Below are 15102 nucleotides of genomic sequence, written 5' to 3'. Positions count from 1 at the left end.
TTTGAAGATCTGAATTTGTGGGTTGTAATAATCACCTAGGCAGGTTAAGGTTATTCCTTACATCCATGGTTGTACAACAAATCCAGGTAGATGGCCAAAATAGATTACCCCCAGTCCACAAGATTTCCTCCCCCAAAGCTAACTGTGCATTGGTGGGGGTGTCTCACTCAGGCTGAGCCCCATCACCTGGAATTGCATATGAGACCTTCTGTAGTGATGACTCCCCTGGGTCTACTATCCCCATTCACACAATGTGCCTAGTTGACTTTGTTGCCTAGTTTGACTTAGTTTGACTTTGTGCCTTTAGCAATTTCCTGTCTGGCCTTAGCTATACATAAGATCCAGCTTGCACGACTTCCTTTCTCTGCTTACTGTCACTGAATGGAAAAATTGATTCCTGAGAATTAACTGAAAAGCAAGCAAATCTCTAATAAAACACAACAAAAATATCTACCTAACCGGTGCTCCGTGCTGGAAAAAGTCTGCATCCCTTAGAGCCGTGGACTCCGCTCTACATCCATTTGTCCAATAGTCCTTAGTCCGTGCCAGCTCCTCACATTTAACACTCCAAAAACACATTGAAAACTTTATCTGGAATGAATTTGTCATCCATAGAGCATTATGTGCTTTGTTTTACATTTCAGTGTTATATAACACTGCAAACAAGTGTTCAAAAATTGATTAGTAATTATTAATCCATACTGCTTAATGTGCTTAGTGGGAGACTAGGAACCAAAGATGGTAGAATATCTGAGCTCGACCAAGTTGGCAGTGGCAGGAGGCTATAGTCCGAATCCGTCCTCTTTCCTGGAACCAATGCTCGAACTCAGGCTGCAACATTCACAACTGGGGTTCTTGCGGACTTCAGGTGGTAGAGCCAGGATAAAACAACTAGTGAGCAGACTGTGGGGCCAAGGCTAGTTGGAAGAGAGAAGGAGGCAATCCAGGACCAGGGCTGGAGACATGCTAGCGAGCCAGCTAGCCATAAGGTACCGAGAGTTGGCATCCCAGAGGGAGGTCGTTATGTATGACCGGCAGCAGATATGGGGGTTCATATAAGAGTTTGGAACCGGTCATCACATCTCGTTCAACCAGCGGGAAGTAGAGACGGAACATTTGCCTCAAAGGCTGCAAGAGCTGACTGTTGGAAGCAGGGTCACGTTCCTCAAAATGGAGGGGCAACAACGCTGGTATGCACTGGGTGTAATCCAAGAAGGAAGGGAGCAGGATGAACCCTTCTGGCTCAATGAATGGGGCCTGGGAGTGTCTTCTAGAGGCGGCTCGAGACAGGTGTACCAGATCAGATTGTCTTTGAGGTCCCCACCTCCTATGCAGGAGCAGGCGATGGTGCAGGTGACACAGGGGGCTCTGGCACTACCTGAAGTCAGGTAACTTACAGCTCAGGCACCTGGGTATCGTGCTCCAGGAAGCAGGTGGAGGCAGTCTCCCCAGCCTCCTGAGGAAGGGGAAGAAGAAGTGGACACCTGAAGAGGATTTTTATGAATTGAATTTGTCATCCATAGAGTATTACGTGCTTTGTGTTCCAATACGGTGGTATATAAAACTAAAAAACTTTTTTTTCCTGGATTCAATTAGTCATTCATACAGTTTAATGTGCTTTATGTAAAATTACGATGATTTATCATTTTTAAAAAGCGCTTGGCCTCTTACCGTTCACAAAATATTTTCGGTCCAAAAATTGACTATTGTCATACATACTGTAAAACCTGCTCTGTGTGAAATTTCGTTAGTTTGAAATAAAAACCAAAATTGGTCTACTACAGATGTACAACCTTGGTCCCTCGGTACTCAGGCCCCAGCCTTTGTGATGGCACACTGGGTGAACATTGTGGAGGTAGGGGCCGAGTTCCACCTTGACAAGACACATGTGCTACTGATGTTGAGGATTGCTGGCCTTACTTTTATCAAGGTTTCTTCCACTTCAAACACCAGTTTTTACACCCCTCCTCCTGGCAGTGCTGCAGCAGCGTGTGCAAATGCCAGTTCACCAACTGGTATGTGACCTGACCAGACACTGGGATTCCACACTGCACATGTTTGCAAAGCTTTATGAGCTGCAGAGGCCTGTTGTGGAATACCAGCTGCAACACACCCTTCGATATTCTGGTAAGCCTCTGCACATAACTGCTGATTATCACAGCTGACACCCGGGACTAAAAGCCAGGAGGGGTCACAGACTGCTCCCGGCAATTTAACCCCCAGAACACTGCGAACAAACAAGATCGCAGCGTTCTGGTGACATAGAGAAAAATCGCACAGGGAGGGGGCTCCCTGCGTGCTTCCCTGAGACCATCAGAACAACGCGATGTGATTGCGTTGTTCAGAGGTTCTCCCTGTCTGCAGACCCCCAGATCCAAGATGGCCACGGGGTCCTTCAGGGTCCTGCTGGGAGGTGGCTTGTCAGTGCCTGCTGAGAGCAGGACCTGAGAAGCCTCCTCCACTGCCTGTCAGATCGCTGGTCTGACACCGTGCTGTGCAAAGTGTCAGATCAGCGATCTGACTTTATACAGTGATGTCCCACCCTGGGACAATGTAAAAAAGTTAAAAAAAATATTATACTTTGTAAAAATATTTTTTTCAAAATTCCTAAATAAAGAAAAAAATAAAAATAAATATTGTTCCAATAAATACATTTCTTTATGCAAATAAATAAAAAAAACAATAAAAGTACACATATTTAGTATCGCCGCATCCATATCAACCTGACCTATAAAACTGTCCCACTAGTTAACCCCTTCAGTGAACACCGCAAAAAAAAAAACAAGGCAAAAAACAATGCTTTATCATCATTCCGCCAAACAAAAAGTGGAATAACACGCAATCAAAAAGACGGATATAAATAAACATGGTACTGCTGAAAACATCATCTTGTCCCGCAAAAAACGAGCTGCTATATAGCGTCATCAGCAAAAAAATAAAAAAGTTATAACCCTCAGAATAAAGCGATGCAAAAATAATTATTTTTTATATAAGATAGTTTTAATTGTATAAAAGTGCTAAAACATAAAAAATTATATAAATGAAGTATCACTGTAATCATACTAATCTGAAGAATAAAACTGCTTTATCAATTTTACCACAAGCAGAACAGTATAAACACCCCACCCAAAAGAAATTCATGAATTTCTGGTTTTAGTTCATTCTGCCTTGCAAAAATCATAATAAAAACTGATCAAAAAATGTAATGTGCCCGAAAATGGTACCAATAAAAATATCAACTCGTCCCGCAAAAAACAAGACCTCACATGACTCTGTGGGCCAAAATATGGAAAAATTATAGCTCTCAAAATGTGGTGATGCAATAAAAAGCATCCTTTAGTGTGTGACAGTGACCAAACATAAAAACTCGCTATAAATAGTAAATCAAACCCCCTTTATCACCCCCTTAGTTAAGGAAAAATAATAAAATAAAAAAATGTATTTATTTCCATTTTCCCATTAGGGTTAGGGCTAAAGTTAGGGTTAAGGTTGAGGCTAAAGTTAGGGTTAGGGTTGGGGCTAGAGTTGGGGTTAGGGTTAGGGGTGTGTCAGGGGTGTGTGGTGAGGGTTATGGTTAGGGTTGGGATTAGGGATAGGGGTGTGTTGGGGTAAGGGGTGTGGTTAGGGTTGGGACTAGGGGTGTGTTGGGATTAGGGTTGGAATTAGAATTGGGGGTTTCCACTGTTTAGGCACATCAGGGGCTCTGCAAGCGCAACGTGACGCCCGCAGACCATTCCATCAAAGTCTGCATTCCAAAATGCCACTTCTTCCCTTCCGAGCCCCGACGTGCGCCCAAACAGTGGTTTAACCTCACATATGGGGTATCAGCGTACTCAGGACAAATTGCACAACAACTTTTGCAGTCCAATTTCTCCTGTTACCCTTGGGAAAATACAAAACTGGGGGCTAAAAAAATCATTTTTGTGAAAAAAAAGGATTTTTTTATTTTCACGGCTCTGCATTATAAACTTTAGTGAAACACTTGGGGGCTCAAAGTTCTCACAACACATCTAGATAAGTTCCTTGGCGGGTCTAGTTTCCAATATGGGATCACTTGTGGGGGTTTCTACTGTTTAGGTACATCAGGGGCTCTGCAAACACGTGACGCCTGCAGACCATTCCATCAAAGTCTTCATTCCAAAATGACGCTCATTCCCTTCTGAGCTCTGCCATACGCCCATATGGTGGTTTCCCCCACATATGTGGTATCGGCATATTCAGAACAAATTGCAGAACAACTTTTGGAGTCCAATTTCTCCTGTTACCCTTCGGAAAATAAAATTTGAGGGCAAAAAGATCATGTGAAAAAAAATATGATTTTTTTATTTTTACGGCTCTATTATGAACTTCTGTGAAGCACTTGGCGGTTCAAAATGCTCACCACACATCTAGATAAGTTACTTAGGGGGTCTCCCTTCCAAAATGGTGTCACTTGAGGGGGTTTCCAGTTTAGGCACATCAGGGGCTCTCCAAGCGTGACATGGCGTCTGATCTCAATTCCAGCCAATTTTGCATTGAAAAGTCAAACATTGCTCCTTCCCTTCCGAGCTCTGCCATGCGCTCAAACAGTGGTTTACCCCCACGTATGGGGTATCAGCATACTCAGGACAAATTGTACAACAACTTTTGGGGTCCAATTTCTCCTGTTACCCTTGGTAAAATAAAACAAATTGGATCTGCAGTAATTTTTTTGTGAAAAAAAATTAAATGTTAATTTTTTTTAAACATTCCAAAAATTCCTGTGAAGCACCTGAAGGGTTAATAAACTTCTTGATTATGGTTTTGAGCACCTTGAGGGGTGCAGTTTTTAGAATGGTGTCACTTTTGGGAATTTTCTATCATATAGACCCCTCAAAGTGACTTTAAATGTGATGTGGTCCCTTAAAAAAAATGGTGGTGTAAAAATGAGAAATCGCTGGTCAACTGTTAACCCTTATAACTTCCTAACAAAAAAAAAATTTTGTTCCAAAATTGTGCTGATGTAAAGTAGACATGTGGGAAATGTTACTTATTAATGTTACTTATTAAGTATTTTGTGTGACATATCTCTATGATTTAAGGGCATGAAAATTCAAAGTTAGAAAATTGCAAAATTTTCCAAATATTTGCCAAATTTCAGTTTTTTTCACAAATAAACACAAGTCATATCAAAGAAATTTTACCACTAACGTGAAGAAAATATGTCACGAGAAAACAGTATCAGAATTACCAGGATCCATGGAAGCGTTCCAGAGTTATTACCTCATAAAAGGACAGTGGTCAGAATTGCAAAAATTGGCCCGGTCATTAACATGCAAACCACCCTTGGGGGTTAAGGGGTTAAAGATGGTCAAGTATATGTGATCTAGAAAACCGGCGTACTGCCTAATTCCTCTGTGATCTCAAGCTATTGGGCTTCAAAGCTGGACACTTGGCATAATCTGTCCCTCTATGCCTTTGAGGTGTTGTGCTGACCTGCAGCTAGCATCTTGTCTGAGCATTAAGTGCCGCCGGCGGGTCAAAACAGACAGGCACTTTTGCCTGTCAACAGAAAGTTCTTACAGACTCACTCTGATAAAAACGAACAAGATTGGATTAGCCCCGACTTTTCCACATCAGATGACAGCAGTACGTAAAATGCTTTTAATCTTCAATCTTTGAATGAGACCCGCCAGTTGTTGCCTTGAAGGATCTATGGATAACTGGATGACCCTCCTTACAATTATTTACTGGCTTTGCACTGTGTGCAAAGCCTTTATAACTATAGATGTGCCATAACTACACTTTCTTAATTTTTTTATGATGCACTCCAGTTGGTGCCTTGAAAGGTGTATTGATGACCCTTCTTGTAATTTTTGGCAGGCTTTGCACTTAGTGCATAGCCTTTATAAGTCTACGAGTACTACTGCATGACAATTTGAACAGAACGTGTACAATGTCATCCTTTATAATAATAATCATTTTATTTCTATAGCGCCAACATATTCCACAGCACATTTTAGAAGGGAATTGTACAGACAATAAAAGACATTACAGAATAACAATAATCACATAACTCAACAAATACCAAAAGGCAGGGCCGACTCCAGGTTTTCGTGAGGCCCAGACGAAAGAGTCTCAGTGGGTCCCTTTTGTTGCATAGTTTGGTCGCAGAAGAAACTTGTGAGAGTAGATGATATGGGGTAATTCAACTTTTATCTACGCAGAACATGAGGTACATGCACCAGCTTCTTAATACAGCATAACAGGAAGTCTAAAGGATCTTTTACCAGAGAGAAAGTGAAACCAAAGAATAACAAGTATATGCATTACATTCAATTAAGCATATAACAGTAACAACGTCGCCATCTACTGTCAGAAAAGTGTAAATTCCTCCTGCACACAAATAAGTCTGTATCTGTTGCATATATGCCAACACCCTTATTCAGGTAAGCCTAATTTCTTCATTAGTCTCTGATGTCTTTCAGCATTCAATGCCTTTGTAAAAATATCTGCTGTCATATCTTCAGATGGGCAGTACTCTAAATATAGGATTCCATGTTCCTGGTGATCTCTCAAGAAGTGAAACTTCACATCAGTGTGTTTAGTTTATGGATTAACTCTTTCCATCTGAGCAAGAACTAGACATCCTTGATTGTCCTCATACATCTTTGTTGGTCCCAATTGTTGTTGTCCTAAGTCTGTTAGCAGTTGTCTTAACCATTGAACTTCTTGACTGGTATGTGCTGCGGCGACATATTCTGCTTCAGTCGACGACAGTGTTACTTTAGATTGTTTTTTACTAGTCCAACTAATTTGTCCGCCTGAGAGCAAGAAAAGATAGCCACTGGTAGATTTCTTGTCAATTGGATCTCCAGCCCAGTCTGCATCAACGTATCCGGTTAAAATGCATTTTTCACTTGCAGGTAGTTTCAGTTTAACACTGCTAGTCCCTTTCAAATAACGGATTACTCTCTTCACTGCATTCAAAATTCCCACTGCTGCTGCAATGTCTGGCCTTGTAACAGTCACAAGATATAATAATTTTCCCATTGCCCTTCTGTATTGTTCATTATTCGGTAACAGATTCTGTTCACTATTTATTTCGTTCAGGTAGTTGGTTTCCATTGGACACTTTACTGGTTTTGCATCTTTCAATCCAAATGTTTCGATTATGTCTTGAATCATGTGATTTTGCTTAAGAAGGAAACTCCCATCTTCTTCTCTTTCTATCTGTATTCCTAGGTACTGTTTCACATTTCCCCGATCTTTGATCTCAAAGTGTTGATCCAAAGTTTTCACTATCTCCGCTTCATCCCTTTCTTTTTCAAAACAAACTAAAATATTGTCCACATATATCAGCACATAGATCCATCTGTCTGTCAGACTCTTTGTATATAGATAAGGATCCGCTTTGCTTCTTTGAAAGTGTTCATTTATGAGTACTTCTTTTATCAGTCAAGGCTTTAGCGGCTTGTTTTAAACCATACATAATTTTCTGTAGCTTAGAAACCATGTTTGGTGTCCCTTTATCCTTGAATCCTGGGGGTTGTTCCATGTAAATGTCTTCTGTTAAGTCTCCATTCAGAAATGCTGCCTTTACATCCAGATGTTTCAACTGCATTTGCTTTGTTCTGATTGTGGTGTGTTTGACAACTGGAGCAAATGTCTCATCATAGTCTTCTCCATATTTCTGAAAATAGCCTTTAGCTTTGAGTCTTGCTTGGTATCGATCAGCTGTGCCATCTGCTTGGTATTTTACTTTAAAAACCCATATGCATCCTATAGCCTTTTTTCCTTTGGTAGTTCTGTCAGTGTCCATGTCTTTGAATCATGGATCTTATTTCTGTTTCTGCAGCCTTTATCCATTTGTTGGCCTCTTCTCCTGAAAGTTGAGATATGTCCTCCCAAGATGTAGGTTCATAAGTTTTATTTGTACTTGCCTTGCATGAAAGACGTTGAGGTGGTCTTCCCTTGTTTTCTCTTATTGAGCGTCTTGGTTCTGTGTCTGTGAAGCGATGGCCGGGGGACCACAACGGTGCAGGAAGACTACTGTACACAAGATGAGGTGCAAACAACAAAGGTTAGATTTATTGGGAAACAGGAAATGGAAAGGACAAGGGAAGGTGCAAACAGGGGTTTACAATAACAAAAGATAATGCACATGAGTCAATTTGTCTGTAAATAGCACAGTGCTTAAGCAATTGCAAACTCAGAATCTATCTCACAAGCAACTTTACACAATAAAACATATATCGTTGCTACTCTGCATATATTCTCCCTGGCCTTCACTACGCAGGCCGCACGGCTACCGTGCTCTAACTACTGAAGCCTGTACTAGGCCCTAACTAGTGCACCAGACAGGAACAGACTCACGGTGATGTTGGGGACACAGGTCCAGTCCCAGGGGGCCCCCGAAGTCCTAAACGGTGGTGCGCACGGATTTCTGTCGGCTCTGTAAAGCGTGGTCTTTCTTTGCTCCTGGAAACCGTAAGTCCCCTTTTCAGTATCTTCGTGGCTTCACCAACCAGCGCAGAACAGCCACCCTTCGCTGTAACCGGGAAAGTCTATTTAACAATCGCAGTTCGTCTCAAGCTGTGTAGTCTTTCTTGCAGCCAACGATTCTTCCTTGCAGGCAGAACAGCTCACAGTTCTCTCTCTTCCCTCTCAAAACACTTCTTCTTCCTGTCGCTGCTCAGCTCCACCCACTCTCCACAGCACCGACCAGTTCAAAGCAAAAACAAGAGTAGGGGAGAACAGTAGAACATACCATCACAACAGACAAGGGGATGCAGCCTCTTAAAGTGACAGCGTGTTTCTTATTATCCATACCAGCACCACCCTCTTACATGCCTCCTTTCTTAATGATGGTCGTCCTCGGCCATCACAGCTTCAGGGTAAAAGTGTAATGGAGGAGGCAACAAAGGTATATAAACAGACAGAGCACACTGTTCTACATATCGGACTGGTGGAACCCCTGCATTAGACCTCTGAGATCTCCGAAGCTCTTGGCTGTCAGGCAAGGCTTGACTATCTTCCGGAGTAACACTTGTTGCAGGGGACATGGTGCGCTCTTGTCTGGTCTCATCCTCACATGGCGGTACTGGTACATCCATGAGATTACCGCCTCGGGACGGCTGAGGACCCCCTTCTGTGTCAGGGATGGTCCACCACTCATCCTCGATTTGGACATCAGGCATGACAGATTCAGGAAGTGGAGTGGCACCTCCAGGCAACAATGGCACAGAACAGACCTCAGACCGGCAAGGCCGCAGCATATTTCTGTGAAGTACTCTAGGGGTGGATGACCCATTTTCAATCTGTACCTTGTAGACAGGGCCGTTAGCATACACTCGCTCGATAACCTTGTACGGCTGTACTTCCCATCTCTCACTTAGTTTTCCCTTAGGGCATCTCTCTCTGACCAATACCTGGTCTCCAGGTTGAAGCGGTAACTCTTGAGTCGGTTTGCGGGCCGTATGTTCTTTTCCTTGCAGTTGCTGACCCGCCAACCGCCGTATCGTTTGCAAACGTTGCCGATGCTCTTTCACCCATGAGGTGACATTTCGCTCCATCAGCTCCTCTGGCTGTTCCAGATTCAGCTCAATGATCTCTCGTCCAGCTCTTCCAAACAACAGTAGATAGGGGGTATAACTCGTGGTGGAGTGGACCCGATTGTTGTAGGTCCAGACCAATTCCGGCAGATAGTCTGGCCAACACACCTTCTTATCCTCCTCCAATGTTCTCAGCATCTGAAGCAAGGTTCTGTTAAAGCGTTCGCAAGCTCCATTGCCTTGAGGATGGTAAGGGGTGGTCCGGGACCGCTCGATGCCATACATGCGATACAATTCTTCCATCACCTTGCCTTGGAAACACGTGCCTTGGTTGGAGGAGTGGATGCGCTTTGGGCACCCATACACCCGGATGAAGTCTTGGCAGATGGCTCGCGCCGCCGATTCCGCAGTCTGGTCTCTAGTCGGAGTTACTACTGCGAACTTAGAAAAATGATCGGTCATCACCAAACAATATTGCTGCCCCCGGGCCGAGTGTCCCACGAGGAGATAGTCGATCATCAAGACTTCCAATGGCTCCTTAGTTTGTATGGTCTGGATGGGTGCCCTCTGTTCAGTACTCTTAATGAGGTCACATACTCGACACTGCCGGCAAACCTCTTCCACCACAAGCTCCAACCGAGGACAATAGACATGCCGCTGCAACGATTGGTAGGTCTTTGTGGAGCCAAAGTGCGCTCCGAATTCATGGGCTTCTTTAGCTATTTCTGGAGCCATTCTTCCTGGGATGACCACTTGCCACCTTACTTCCATATCTTTTGGCTGTTGTTTCTTACGATATAGTACTGACTCTCGCACTTCCAGTCTATCCCACTGGTGCAACACACTCCTCGTTTCAGAGTCCAGATTATCTCTCTCTTGTTTGACAGGCTTCCGCTTTTGCGTTACCCACCATTTCATCTGTCTCAGCCCTTCGTCTTCATCCTGAATGTGCCCCCATTCTTCATTGGTTCTTCCTAGGGACCGAGGTAATGCGCAGGCCTCCCTTCTTGACTGGGCCACAACCATCGGGGGCTTGAAATTATTAAAGTCTGGGGTTTCCTCCTCTTCGAGTTGTTCGTCAAGATCCCCCACTGGAGTCTCCACAGGCACTCTGGACAGCCCATCCGCATTTGCGTTTTCGGTAGCAGAGCGATAGCGGATAGTAAAGTCGAACTTGGCCAGGCGAGCCATCCACCGTTGTTCTAAGGCCCCCAGTTTAGCATTCTCAAGGTGGGCCAGGGGATTATTGTCTGTTCGAACTTGAATTTTTGTACCTGTCAGGAAGCCTGCAAACTTTTCTGTCATGGCCCACACCAGAGCCAGGAGCTCTAACCGGAAGGAGCTGTAATTGTGAGGGTTTCTTTCGCTGTCTTGCAGGGACCTGCTAGCATACCCGATGACTCTCTCATGTCCATCCTGTATCTGAGAAAGTACTGCACCGAGTCCATGTAGGCTACCATCGGTGTACAACAGGAACGGTTGATCGAAGTCTGCGTAGGCCAAAATCGGGGCCGAAGTAAGGGCATTCTTTATAGCCTGGAAGGCCTCGTGTTGTCCCTGTGCCCAGGGGATGCGCTGGGTCTTCGGCACTCCAGTGGTCCCCCTCAGCAACTCATTGAGAGGACCGGCCACCTTCGCGAAGTCTTTAACAAACCGACGGTAGTACCCGGCGAGTCCCAGGAAGGCCTGGAGTTCTCTCACTGTTTGAGGGACTGGCCACTTCTGGATAGCAGCCACTTTTTCTGGTGAGGGTAGAACTCCATCTTGTGACACAATGTGACCTAGGTACTCGATCTCCCTCTTGAAGAGGTGGCATTTCTTTGGCTTCAACTTCAGGTTATGAGCACGCAATCTTCCGAGTACCTGTCCAAGCCGGGCAAGGTGGTCTTCGAAAGAGGATGAAAACACAATGATGTCATCCAGATAGATCAGGGTAGCCTCGAAATTTAAATCTCCCAAACACTTTTCCATCAGCCGTTGAAAGGTGCCTGGAGCATTGGAGAGCCCGAAGGGCATCCGGTTAAACTCGAACAGTCCCATAGGGAGGATGAAGGCAGTTTTCTCTCTGTCTTTCTCTGCCACGGCTACTTGCCAATATCCGCTTGCTAGGTCCAGGGTGGAGAAGTACTTGGCTTTCCCCAATGCTGTCAAGGATTCTTCGATGCGGGGCAATGGATACGAGTCTCGAACAGTGCAGGCATTGAGTTTTCTGTAATCTACACAGAACCGGATGGTCCCGTCCTTTTTCTTGACGAGCACCACCAGGGCAGCCCAAGGGCTCTGACTACTCTGCACCACTCCGGAATCCAGCATCTGCCTCAGTAATGTTTTCACCTCTTGGTACATTTTGGGCGGGATCTGCCGGTATCGTTCTCGAATTGGACGAGCTTCCCCAGTCGGGATCTCATGCGTGATGGCTTCAGTACAGCCGAAATCTTCGGCATGACGGGCGAATGCGGCCTGATTCTTCCACAGCATAGTTTCTATCGCTTGCACATGCTCAGGGCCCATAGCCTTCACATCCACTTCCATTTGCTCAAGGATGACCCGTCCACTCCACTCCGGGGATGGTGTCTCTTCGTCTTCCGCAGCAACTGCTAGGGTCCACCCCACGCCTTCTTTCAGTGATAAAGACATCTCCTTCTGACTCACCACTTCACCCTTATGCAGGTACACCAGGGCCAGATCTGTCCCTCGTGGCAAGGCGACCTCCCTGGGGCTCACATTCAAAGCTCTTATGGGGACATGTCCTCGCTGGACCACAGCTATCGTACGAGCTATCATGACTTCTTGATCCACTCCTCCGCCTACCACAGGCTGAACAACCACTTCCAACCCATCAAGGTTGCGGTGAGTCCCCACTGGAAGGTACACTATAGTTTCTTGCTCGGGAGGTAGGATTACAGGTTCTTTCCCAGGAGCCCGGATGACCCCTACCGTCTGATAAGATGGCACACTCTTCTGCGTCCCACAGATGCGGATCAGTCATTGAAGGGCTTCTTGAGTAGGCTTATGTGGGGTAGCCTTCTTCCAATATCCAGGTCCCCGTTTGGTAAACATAATCTGATCGAGTTCACGTAGGATATTCATTCCCAGTACTACAGGCACATCTTTCTTGACAGGCTCAGGGACTAGTAGGATCCCTTTTCTTCCAACTGCTTGTCCACAAATTCGAATATTCATCCACACGACCCCTGTGACCGGAATCGGCTGTTGGTTGGCAGCAAACAAGCGAATCAATGTCTCTTTTTCTGGCTTGGCCAGGTTCTGGAAATGCTGCTTGAAGTACGCTTCTGACATCGTTGTCACTTGGGACCCGGTATCTACCAGGCAATCCACCAGAATTCCTTCAAATTCAGCCCGTAGGATGGGGCTCCCAGCAATCAAGTGTTCATTATGATATGGAGCGGCCTCTCTTCTCGCCTCCCCCGCAAGTGCCGCACTACCGCGGGGGTTGGTAGTTTAACGGCGGCCTCCACTGGCCTTGGGTATAGTTCCGACAGTCTCTGGCAAGGTGCCCCCGTCCTCCACACTCCCAGCATTGAATGCCTCCCCCTCGCGGAGGAGTACTTCGAGCCTGTCCTCGTGCCGCCGATGCCTGACGGGAGGGGGCTTGTTCCCACTGATCCCTTGTCGATCGGGCCGAAGGATGATTGCATGAGTATGGTGGGTCAGTCTCTTGTAGTTCCCCCACTCTCCGCTCCATCTGGGTCAGTTTCTCTTGCACGTTAACAAGGGACCGCTGCAAGTCTTGCACTACCTGGACCAGCACTTCTTGATAGTTTGAGTCCCCTCTGGAATTGGTGCCCTGGACACACATCACTCCAGACGCATAGCTTTCTTCTTTACTTCGGGCCACTGTTTCCGCCAGGACTTGACGAAACGTAAGGGCTGGATCTGCCCGGACCCGTTCTGACAGTGCTTGCCTCAAGGATGTGCTGTGTAGTCCCAAAATGAATTGCTCCCGGAGTATCCGGTCTTTAGAGCCCATGCTGCCAAATCCATCTGCCTCCTTTCTCTGCACCTCTTCGAACACTTCTTGCAGTGCTGTTGCATACTGAGAAATTCCTTCTTCTTCCCGCTGCAGCCTAGAGAAAAATTTGGTGCGAAGATGCCCCGCACTAGCAGTCTCGCCGTAGATCTCTTCCAGGAACTTCACTAGCTCCTTCAGGGTACTGCGGGTGAGTTCTGGTTGTAGGCAGACATTTCTGTGGGCTTCCCCATCTAGAGCAGTTAAAGCAATGTCCACTTCGAGGTCTGAGCTTATGTTATAAATCTTCAGGGTGCATTGCAGCCGGGACACACAGTCGGACAGTGGCATATTCTTGCCGTGAAACTTTGGGAGCACACTAAATATGGTGCCCATAGGGAGTGTCCTTGCAGGGGTTCCACCAATGCCCACAGCATCCCCATTAATGTTAGCATTCCCGCCATTGCTGTCTGCTGCCTCCATCTTGATGACAGTACCCTGCTCGCAGCGCCACTTGAAGCGATGGCCGGGGGACCACCACGGTGCAGGAAGAATACTGTACACAAGATGAGGTGCAAACAACAAAGGTTAGATTTATTGGGAAACAGGAAATGGAAAGGACAAGGAAGGTGCAAACAGGGGTTTACAATAACAAAAGATAATGCACATGAGTCAATTTGTCTGTAAATAGCACAGTGCTTAAGCAATTGCAAACTCAGAATCTATCTCACAAGCAACTTTACACAATAAAACATATATCGTTGCTACTCTGCATATATTCTCCCTGGCCTTCACTACGCAGGCCGCACGGCTACCGTGCTCTAACTACTGAAGCCTGTACTAGGCCCTAACTAGTGCACCAGACAGGAACAGACTCACGGTGATGTTGGGGACACAGGTCCAGTCCCAGGGGGCCCCCGAAGTCCTAAACGGTGGTGCGCACGGATTTCTGTCGGCTCTGTAAAGCGTGGTCTTTCTTTGCTCCTGGAAACCGTAAGTCCCCTTTTCAGTATCTTCGTGGCTTCACCAACCAGCGCAGAACAGCCACCCTTCGCTGTAACCGGGAAAGTCTATTTAACAATCGCAGTTCGTCTCAAGCTGTGTAGTCTTTCTTGCAGCCAACGATTCTTCCTTGCAGGCAGAACAGCTCACAGTTCTCTCTCTTCCCTCTCAAAACACTTCTTCTTCCTGTCGCTGCTCAGCTCCACCCACTCTCCACAGCACCGACCAGTTCAAAGCAAAAACAAGAGTAGGGGAGAACAGTAGAACATACCATCACAACAGACAAGGGGATGCAGCCTCTTAAAGTGACAGCGTGTTTCTTATTATCCATACCAGCACCACCCTCTTACATCTGTATAGAGCTGTATCTCATGACTTTCAGTTTTTTGATTTTCATCGATTTCCACCTCTTTTTCATCAGATCTTTCTGCAGTTATATACTGTCGTTTCTCTCATTTTACATTTTCAGTAATGTCATGTCAACAATTAGATCTTCAATGAATGTTACTCACTGTGATTCTGTCTGTCTTGGGATCTAAGACTCTGTATCCTTTGCAATTGTCACTATATCTGAGAAATATTCCTTCAATGGCTCTGTTTTGAAGTTTGGAGCATTTT

Source organism: Ranitomeya variabilis, chromosome 1, assembly GCF_051348905.1.
Source record: "Ranitomeya variabilis isolate aRanVar5 chromosome 1, aRanVar5.hap1, whole genome shotgun sequence".
NCBI lineage: Eukaryota > Metazoa > Chordata > Amphibia > Anura > Dendrobatidae > Ranitomeya > Ranitomeya variabilis.
This window is presented reverse-complemented; position numbering follows the sequence as displayed.